This window comes from Nicotiana sylvestris, chromosome 8 (genome assembly GCF_000393655.2).
Source record: "Nicotiana sylvestris chromosome 8, ASM39365v2, whole genome shotgun sequence".
NCBI lineage: Eukaryota > Viridiplantae > Streptophyta > Magnoliopsida > Solanales > Solanaceae > Nicotiana > Nicotiana sylvestris.
This window is the reverse complement of record NC_091064.1, coordinates 59664326-59674887: the sequence shown is the minus strand read 5'-3', so window position 1 is coordinate 59674887 and position 10562 is coordinate 59664326. Positions and strand designations below refer to the sequence as shown.

The following is a 10562-nucleotide window of genomic DNA, read 5'->3' as shown; positions in this document are numbered from 1 at the left end:
CATAAATCCATTCACTGTTCCCAAAATTCAATGTTTGTTGACTTACAATTTCTTTTGCAGATCGGGCAGAAGAATGAGGAGATACTCGAGCTGAAGAAGCGAAATGAGGTAGTGACCTCGGAATTGACATCGACCTAGGGTCTTCTACAAAATGCTCGAAAAGAGATTGTCGTGCTATCTGCGGCCAAGTCCGAGGTCGAAGGAAAAGTTGCTACTTATCTCAAGGATGCCGCTACTGCGAATCAAATAGCTCGAAGCATATCAGAGAAGGTCGAGCAAACACTGATTCGTGTTGTCGCTCATGCTAGTGCAAAGGTGAGGAGGAAAGCCTTAGAAGAAGCCAGTGCCAAAGGTGTCGATCTCTCGACTGAGGTCGAGAAGGCCCGAGAATCGGAGGAAAATTGGGAGCTCTTAGTTGCTTTGGAAGAAGGTCCCGGAGATGGTTTGGAAGGTAGTGGCGATTGAGAGTAGGCCTGCGTCCTCTCTGATTTTCTTTTTTTTGTGTGTGTATGTACTCCCGGGGAAATGAGTCTTGTAAAGATGACCCATGTAAATATATTTTTTTGCAATGCAAGAGAACCTTTCTGCTTCAATTCTTTCCAATATTTATGTTTCATCGTTCTTGCGGAGTTAGCCTTCGAATTTTGATGTTGGATCTTTTGAGCTCATACTTAGAATAATTGAGGCCCCCGAGATTGGGTTCTACCTTGATTTTAGGTCGATATCTCCTTTGGGGCCGATGCTTATGATAGTAGGAAAACCTCAAGGTCTCGATACCTCCTGAATTTTGCGTGATAACAATGCTCATGTGATCTGATAATGGGACCCCCGGGGTGGTCCTGCCAGTACATTTCCCAAAAAAGGCGATGCTATCATGGCCAGAATTAATTGGTCTTCTATGTAGGTGAGCAGTTGCTGTCTGCCTTTATATATTCACTTGCTTACTTCACAAATGGAGATTCTACTATTCTGAGTAACTATTTCTTCCATGGAACATAGTTCTTTGTGCTAGTTCTCCCGTCGTTTCAACTCAAAGCCTTTGCCCAAATATTCATCCTCCTTTTCCTATTTTACCTTATCCATGATTGCTACATCGATATCTGCCTATCAAGGAGATGGGAGTTCTGCCTCTATTCCGTGTCCGGTTGGTGGTACAACTCCAGTACCTGATGAGCGGGCCTCGAGATGCTTTGTCTCGAGAAGAGACTTTACATTGGAGAGACCTCCCAATGTTCAAGGGCATCAGGAGCACGCATCAAGGTTCATCTCCTCAATAAATGAGGATCACCTCGAGATGATTAGAAAAGATTGCAGATGGGGAGAAGGAGTGGCACTGCAGGTACCTTCCTCGGAGGAAAGTATCATGACCTATGTCGAGGGGTTTTTGAGTGTGTATACGCATCCTTTTATGTCGAGTCCTCTCGACAGGGTCATACTTGAATTCTGTAGGAGATATCAGGTTATCCTGGCAAAGGCTCACCCATCCCTTTGGAGGATAGCGATGGGGTACTTTGCAGATAAGGCCGGGCTCAACTTCACCCTCAGCCATCTCGTTAGGTTATATCGTCCCCTGCATTACCGGGGCTTGATTACTCTGCAGCGTCGATCCACTCGGTCCCCTATCATTAACGACGAAGAGGATGTGGACCGAGGGTGGATGAGTCGGTTCGTTCAAGCACGGACGATCGATACCATCCCTGGAGAGTTTTTGCCTTTTCCTGAGAAATGGAATTTCACACTTAAGCGTCATACCTGTATCTTTATTGCTTTGTCCATAGCGGAGGCGGGCTCTATAAAGGCATCTTTCTATTTCATTCTTTGTAGCGATTCCTTGGTTGCCGAATGAGGTCCCTAATCTGGCTGAATGGTCCCGCAAGCTGGCAGATTGTTTGACCTATGATAAACATAGGTGGCGAAACCTGTCCAAGGGGAGATGGGAGGCAAAGCATCATGGTAGGCATTTAGTGGCTTATTTCCTCAGAAAGGTACTTTTCCTTTTAGCGCACTAACTCTCCCGTCGCAGGTGTTGGAGATTTTTCTGAGATGACGTAGTGCCCCCTGAGGGAGGAGGAGAGACCGCCGACCTCTGGGTCGAGGGTCGATAATAAATAGAAAAAGTCTCCGAGGTGTGAGGATGCTTACAGCGGGGCGAGTCCTCTTCCGAGGTTCAAAAGAGGCGAGTCGGTTGATCTTCCGGCTTTGGAGGCCTCTATTTCCGAAAGATCATTTCCCGTTCCCGTCGAAGGTACTTCGAGGAATGAGGGTCATGCAGAGCTCTCTTCTTTTTCTACCAAAGGTGCTTTGTGGATACTAGGTCATCAGACATAGGCTCGGCTTTTGGTGAGGCTCAATGGCTTGGCTTATGGTAAGCTTTGGTAGTCAGTATATGCTTATCTTGGTTTCGCGCCCTTTCTTTCTTATTGAATTTTCCTTTACAGGCCTTTGACAAGCTTAAGTCTGAGCTGCTTCACCATAAGGCCAGGCTACGGAAAGCTTTGGATAGGGAGAAATCCCTTAGGCTCCTTTATGTGAGGAAGGAAAGCGAGCTGGTATACCTGCGGTGTGAGGCGAGTCGAAGTCGGAACTACGAAAGCCACCTCGAAAGACAGGTAACCTGCATTTCGTGTCGATGTATGCTCCCCCTTTCATTTTCGGAGATTAATGTTTCGATATTTCAGTTGGAGAGCAAAACAGAGGAGCTGGAACGACTTTGGGGCGAAGTTGGCCGGGCCAAACGCGAGTTTAACAAGTTGAAGGCTCAGGTAGATGCCCAAGTTGTGGCCAAGGAGGATGGTTTGGCTAAGGCTTCTGCCATCGAGGTGCAAGTCTAGAATGCTTATGCGAATGATTCTGTCCAAGCAAATATGATCACAAGTCTCAAGTCTGAGCTTTTGAAGGCGAAGGCCAAGTTGGTGAATGCCCGGGCTGAGGATGTAATGAGTAGCACTAGGGCTAACCAGAAAGTGGCGGCCTATTTGAAGGGTGCTGCCTATCCTAGAGCTGAGCTGTGGGAAGCTCTTGATCGTGAGAGCAATAGTAAAGAGTATGTGAAGTGTAAATCTTGGAAGCAAGCCCTCGAGGAAATTCATGCCAGGGGCTTCGACCTTTCGGAAGAGATCAAGCAAGCCAAGGCGGAAGAACATGATGCTAAATTCCTTCTATGTGATGCCGAGGATGGCGAGGATGGGGCCATCGGGCCATAGTCTCTAATGGGACGTATATTTCCTTCTTTATTTCTGTATACATTATTTTCTAAGCATGTTGTAAATGGAGCTTGTATTTTTTCGCATGTATGTATAAGGAGGAAACCTCGCGGTTTTGTTTCTCCTGTATTTCTTTTTGTCTTGATTTTAGCCAGCTGAACTGGTCTTTGAGTTGAGAGGAATCCTTAGATTCGTGATATGACCTTGGGGCTCATCAGGTTGGCCCATAGGCTCTTACGCACTTGGTCGATGCGACTTTTTATATGGGCTACTGACAATGGCTCTTACATTTTTGCTCTTAGGCATATTTAGTTAACTATTTTGGGTTCAGTCTTCGAATCGGGTTTTGACTCGAGCTCATTCGATCCTTAAGTTTTCGAATTTAGAGTTGGCCCTTAAGATCTTACGCGTTGGGTCGGTATGGCCTTTTGTGTGGGCTAGCGATAATGGCTCTTACGCCTTGGATAGATGTGACCTTTTATGTATGCAGGCTGGCAATAGTGGCTCTTACGCCTTAGGTCGATGCAACCTCTAAAATAGGCTTTAATTTTCCCTCATTAAGGATTTTTTGAAATATTGTTTGCCCGACTCTTCGATGGTTTAATAAAAAACCTCGATTATGAGTCGTTATATGGCGATGATCGAGCACCTTGGGAGGTTTGGCTCAGAGGCTGAGTATCTTGAAGCCAGTGTTTAGGAGCTGACGTGATCGAAGCTCTTTCGCCTATGTCGAGGGTAGCCTGTTTAACCGGTTTTTTCTTAAGTATATTCGAAGTAATTGAAGGACTGTGATTTTATAGCGACGGTCGGGCGTCCCCGAGTTGCATTAGTTTGGCTGGTACAGCCTTGTGATAGGAGTCATTTGTGTTTGGCCGGAGCCTTTAAGTACCGAGTGAAGTAGTTTTGACATCTATATTGAGGGTATGTCTTTTTAGGGGTCTTACAAGTTCGATATATAGCCGAAATTTTGAGATCGGGTTTATGCCTTTAGTAAGGTCTTACAAGTTTTACATGCCTTTGAGGTCTTACAGTTTTGGATACTTGGTACAAGTATTATTCATGCCTTGCTTGAGGTCTTATAGATATTGTTGCCTTATATACGTCTTACGAGACCGAGGCTGCCCTCATGTGGACTTACGACCTCAGGTTTTGATAAGTCGATGGAGATAGCGATTGACGATAGTCCCCAAGTCATCGAGGGTTTCTTTTCTCGGGAGACATTACTTGTAGACTCGGTATTGCCTTATTGAGGGCTTACGATTTTGGAATTGCCAACCAAGAGGTCATGTGGTCTTGAGTTTTTGACGCCAGTCCCTGAGTGTTCGGGACATTTTTGGCTCTGGAGCCACTTTGTGATCTTGATGTTGCCTCATTGAGGGCTTATGAGTTAGGAGCTCCGACCCGGAGGTCGCATTGTTTTAAGTTATTGACGCCAGTCCCCGAGTGTTCGGGGCGCCTCTCGGCTTTGGGGCCATTTTTTTGCAAAAATATCGAGCTTCCTTGAAATGCAAAATGCTTTTGGGAAGTATTCTTTGATTACTTGGTACAGGTATACATGTTTTTGCCATTGCGATCTTGGTTTTTCTATGCGGACACAGTTCGTTTGACCCGTTTGGCCTGGTACATTACTTTCCTATTGAGCCCCCGTTTGGCGTATCTTGGCTTCTCCGAGTAGGTGACCTTTCGGGGGGTGGCCCCCAATATTTGAGTTTGGTTGCAAAAGAAGCCTTGAATACTTGTTGGATCTTCCTTAGGTAGCATATAGATGTTGCCTCGTTAAAAACCTTGCCGGTAAAACCCTTTTTGGGATAAAAATCCGGTCGAAGGAAAAGAGTGCAACACATGCTTTTTGAAACCTAAGGCCTTCGAGTTGGAGAGTGCTTTGGTTGTTTCAATTGGATACCTGCACTCAAATCAGCATAGAATATAATTAAAATAGAAAGGATACGGTCATACCTTAGTGTAGAATGTGCCGGCGATAGTTTGGGCCCTGATACGTTTTAGTCGCCTGTGATGAGGACGCGGTACAGTCCCCTGTTTCGCTTAGTCGGGGATAGTTGAGAGTGTAGTTTGTTATTGCTATTTTACTATTTGCTTATCCTTCGACTCCTTCGAAGGTGGAGGTACCGGTGTCGGGGATACATCGTGTACCGTGAACATTTCTTTCACCGCATGTTGTTCCTCTAGACAATCTTAATCCCATCCTTTGTGGGGAATTTCATCATTTGATGGAGGGTGGATGGTAATGCTCTCATGCAGTGTATCCACGGCCTTCCGAGCAAGGCGTTGTACCTCATGTCTTCCTCGATGACATGGAATTTGGCATTTTGGGTTGCGGCGGCCACGTTGGCTGGAAGGGTGATTTCCCCTTTTGTTGTTTCGCTCGCCATGTTGAATCCGTTGAGGACTCGAGAGGCGGGTACGATTTGGTCATGCAGTCCAAGCTACTCTACCACCCTCAACCTGATAATGTTGGCCGAGTTGCCTGGATCCACAAACACATGTTTAATCTGAAATGTATTTACAAGAAAAGAGATTACCAGTGCATCATTGTAGGGCTGAGACAAGGTCTCGATGTCCTCATCACTGAATGTGAGGGCATCCTCGGGTATGTAATCCCGAGTTCACTTTTCTATGGTGATGGATATTTTTGTTCTTCTCATCATGGGCTCTTGTGGGGCATCGAGGCCTCCCAAGATCATGTGGATGACATGTTGTGGCTCATTCATTTCGTTCTTCTTGGCTGCCTCTCTTTCCCGGAATTGGTTTTTGGCCCGATCGTTGAGGAATTCTCAGAGGTGACCTTTATTGAGTAGTCTGGCTACTTCCTCTCAGAGCTGGTGGCAATCCTCGGTCTTGTGGCTGTGCGTATTATGAAACTCACAAACTAAGTTATGATTTCTTTGCGAAGGATTTGATTGCATAGGCCTGGGCCTCCTGGCATCTCTAATTTTGCTGATGGAGAACACGATGTCTGATACATCTACGTTGAAGTTGTACTCCGACAGGTGAGGTGCCTCCGTTGGCCTTGTGTTCTTGTCGAATCCAACTCTATTGACGAATCCCCGAGGGTTTTGGCCTTGGTCCATCCTTCGGTCATTGCGGGGTATGTTACGCCTCGAGGCATTTCTCCTGTCGTCGGTGTATGGATGGTACCTTTCCTTGTTTGGCTTTTGCTCCTTCGCCAGAAGCCTGCTTAGGTATACCGAGCCCGAGGGGGCTCCTAGTTGCTCATCCTCGGCCCTAATTTTTGATTGATATCGGTTGTGAACGTCCGACCAGGTCACAGCGGGATACTCGACGAAGTTCTGTTTCAGCTACCTTGAAGCCACCGAGCTTCGTTAATTCAGGCCTAGAGTGAAGGCCTATACTGCCCGGTCGTCTGAGACTGGTGGTAGTTCCATTTGAAAGCGAGATACGATTTCTTGCATCATCTCGTTCGACCTCTGCTTGATTTTGAAGACGTCAGACTTCCTTGTTGCTACTTTGATGGCACCGGCATGTGCCTTTATGAAGGAATCTTCCAGCATGGCAAATGAGTCTATGGAGTTAGGAGCTAGGTTGTGATACCACATCATGGCCCCCTTCGAGAATGTTTCCCCGAACTTCTTTAGTAAGACGAACTTCGAGAATGTTCTAGTATATTTAGTATGGAGCAACAGATGTTTACAAAATGACAAGGATCCCTTTATATAAGAGGGAAATCCGAACATAGTACAAATACATTAATTACAAAGATATGGGGCTGGTACAACCATTAAATGCCTTGATTCGCCTTTTGAGCTAGTCCACTAGACTTTACCTGTCATATGCACGTACCTTGGGAACTCCACTCTAATCTGCTTAGACCAGTAATTCACAATCTCTTGGGATTGATCATTAATTATACTATCTCAAAGTTGACCATTGAGAATTCTCGAAGTCGATCACAGGAAGCCCTTGAGATGCCTTGATGCCCGTGAAATCGAGCCGTCGATTTCCACCTTATACATTAATCATTAACCAAAATAGTACTTAACATTAATTTAAACTAAAAAAATATGAAGTGCGGAAATTTTATAACAGTTTAAAACACTAATACATGACTACCCCAAAAGATCTGGTGTCACAATCCACGAACTTCTAAGAATTTTCTACAAACACTAGTTTAAAAAAATACATCTGTTCTCGAAATGAGACAGACAGTAAATCTAAGATAAAGGGGAGGGGACTCCAGGGTTGCGAACACCGACAGATCTACCTTGGGTCTCCTGTGGACTGAAGCAGCAACCCAAACTCTAATAAGTGCGGTCCAGTACCGGGATCTGCACAGAAAGTGCTGAGTGCATTATCAGTACAACCGACCCCATGTACTGGTAATTTCCGAGCCTAACCTCGGCGAAGTAGTGATGAGTCTAGGACATGACAAATAACACAAACTTATGTAGTTAAATCATATACGAGAAAATAACAATAACAGAAATTTAATAGTTAATGACGGGAAGGGGGAAAGCATGCTGAGGGGAACTATGAATATTCTGAAAATAGTGCAGTACAAGAACACAGTAAATATCATGCTTTTAACCGACGAAAGTAATAACATAGCAATCACGTGCACGACATCACCGTTCATGTTTTTGCTCTCATCCTTACCATAAGAAACAACAGAACAACGCGACATCACCCTTCGTGCATTAACTCTCGCATAACATGGCACGACATCACCCTTCGTGCATTATCAATATCAGAATATGGCACGACATCACCCTTCGTGCATTAACACTCATAGAATATGGCAGCATCACCCTTCGTGCTTTATCACTCACTCACAAAATATTGCACGGCATCACCTTTCGTGCTTTACACTCTCCCTCACCCAAACAGCAGAAACAATAACAACCCAACCAGGGAATCATCAAAAAACAACAACGTCGTTTCAACATTTAACTTCTAAATATAAATGTCAACTTGAGTGAATACTTAACATGAGTAATAACCAGTTAAACCATGAACAATACGTATAAAGAAACACAACGATCACAAGTATAAGACTCACTTGCATGCTATGACCCGACAACAATGTATAGATACTCGTCACATCACCTATACATCGTACTCAACAACTAAACATGTAGCAAATAAGGCAACAATACCTAATCCCTCAAGCTAAGGTTAGCCACAACACTTACCTCGATTCCATAACAAAAAACAAGCCTCAATTACCGCTTCACCTATCGATTCCACCTCCAATCCACTCGTATCTAGTCATAATTAACTTAATATTATCAATTATAACTAAAGAAATCGATTCCAATGCATAATTACAAGTTTTCCAACATTTTCCCCAAAAAGTCAAAAATCGACCCCGGCCCGCTTGGTCAAAACTCGAAGTTCGTACCAAAACCTGATTACCCGTTCACCCTCGAGCCCAAATATACAGTTGGTTTTGGAATTCGACCTCAGTTTGAGGTCTAAATCCCCAAATTCCTAAATTCTACCCAAAAACACCCAATTCCACCATGAAAAGCCCTAGATTTTGTGATGAACTCTTGTAAATAGATGAAATGGATTGAAAGAAATAAGTTAGGAATCATTTACCTATGATTTAGGAAAGAAATAGTCTTTGGAAAATCGCCTCTTGAAGTTTAGAGTTTGAAAATTTGAGAAATGAATCAAAAATTCCATCCAAAACTCATTTTGAACAGTTGCAGGTATCACATTTGCGATCACAGGTTCGCAAATGCGGACTTTATTTCGCAAATGCATAGGTTAGCCTTCCGTGCTGGCATCGCAAATGCGAACAAGTGTTCTCATTACAGATGCAACACTGCGCTTCGCAAATGCGAAGGTCCCCTCCTAGCCCTACTGATCGCAAATGCGAAGCTTCTTCGTAAATCACTTCGTAACCTATCCAAAACTCACCCGAGCCCTCAGGGATCCAAACCAAACAGGCACACAAGTCTTAATACATTATACGAACTTGCTCATGCGATCAAATCGCACAAATAACACCTAGAACTATGAATTCAACACCAAGACACATGAAATTTTCAAGATAGTTTCAAACATCCTATTTTCTCAACCAAAGGTCCGAATCACGTCAAATCATTTCCATTTTTCACCAAATTTCACAGATAAGGTTTAAATATTATAACGGACCTGTACCGGGCTCCAGAACCAAAATACGGGAATGGGTACCAACAAGATCGAATCATTTAAATTATTGCATTTTTAGTCTTATCAATTTTCTTCAAAAATTCATTTCTTGGGCTAGGGACCTCGGAATTTAATTCTGGGCATACGCCCAGGTTCCATATTTTACTATGGACCCTCCAAGACCGTCGGAATACGAGTCCAGGTCTGGATCCATTTACCCAAAATGTTAACCGAAGTCAACTAAAATCATCATTTTAAGCCAAAAATCATCTTTTCTTAAGTTTTTCACATAAGGGCTTTCTGGATATGCGCTCGCACTACACACACAAATTGAGGAGAGATAAAACGAGGTTTTCAAGGCCTCAAAGCATGGAATCGGATTCTAAAACAAAAGATGACCCCTTTGGGTCATCACATTCTCCACCACTAAAACAACCGTTCGTCCTCGAACGGATATAGAAAAGTACCTGAGTCGTTGAAAATATGGGGATATCTGCTCCGCATATCGGACTCGGACTCCTAGGTAACATCCTCAACAGGCTAACCTCTCTACTGTACACAAATCGTAGGATAACTCTTCGATCTCAACTGATGAACCTGCCTGTCTAAAATGGCTACTGGCTCCTCCTCGTAGGTCAAATCCTTGTCCAACTGGATAGTGCTGAAAAATAATACGTGGGATGGATCGCCGTGATACTTCCGAAGCATGGACATATGAAATACTGGATGTACCGCTGATAAGCCTAGTGGCAACACAAAGTCTATAAGCCACCTCTTCCACTTGATCAAGGATCTCAAAAGGCCCGATGAACCTAGGGCTTAAATTGCCCCTTTTCTCAAATCTCATCATGCTTTTCATGGGCGACACCCGAAGCAACATTCGCTCTCCGACCATGAATGTCACATCACAAACCTTACGGTCGGCATAACTCTTCTGCCTGGACTAAGCTGTACGGTGTCTATCCTGAATGATCTTAACCTTATCTAAGGCATCCTGTAATAAATCTGTACCCAATAACCAAGTCTCTCCCGGCTCAAACCATCCCACCGGTGATCGACACCATCTACTATACAATGCCTCATAGGGAGCCATCTGGATGCTCAACTGATAACTATTATTGTAGGCAAACTCCGCTAATGGCAAGAACTGATCCTAGGAACCTAAAAATCAATAACACAGGCGCAGAGCATATCCTCCAAAATCTGAATAGTATGCTCGGACTG

The 10562-nt window shown here is 44.2% G+C and overlaps 1 pseudogene; it reads left to right on the top strand.

Annotated features, from left to right (window-relative positions):
• Positions 1 to 2864: 2864 nt before the first annotated feature.
• LOC104220651 (uncharacterized membrane protein At3g27390-like) overlaps positions 2865 to 10562 on the top strand; it is a 38776-nt pseudogene continuing 31078 nt past the window's right edge.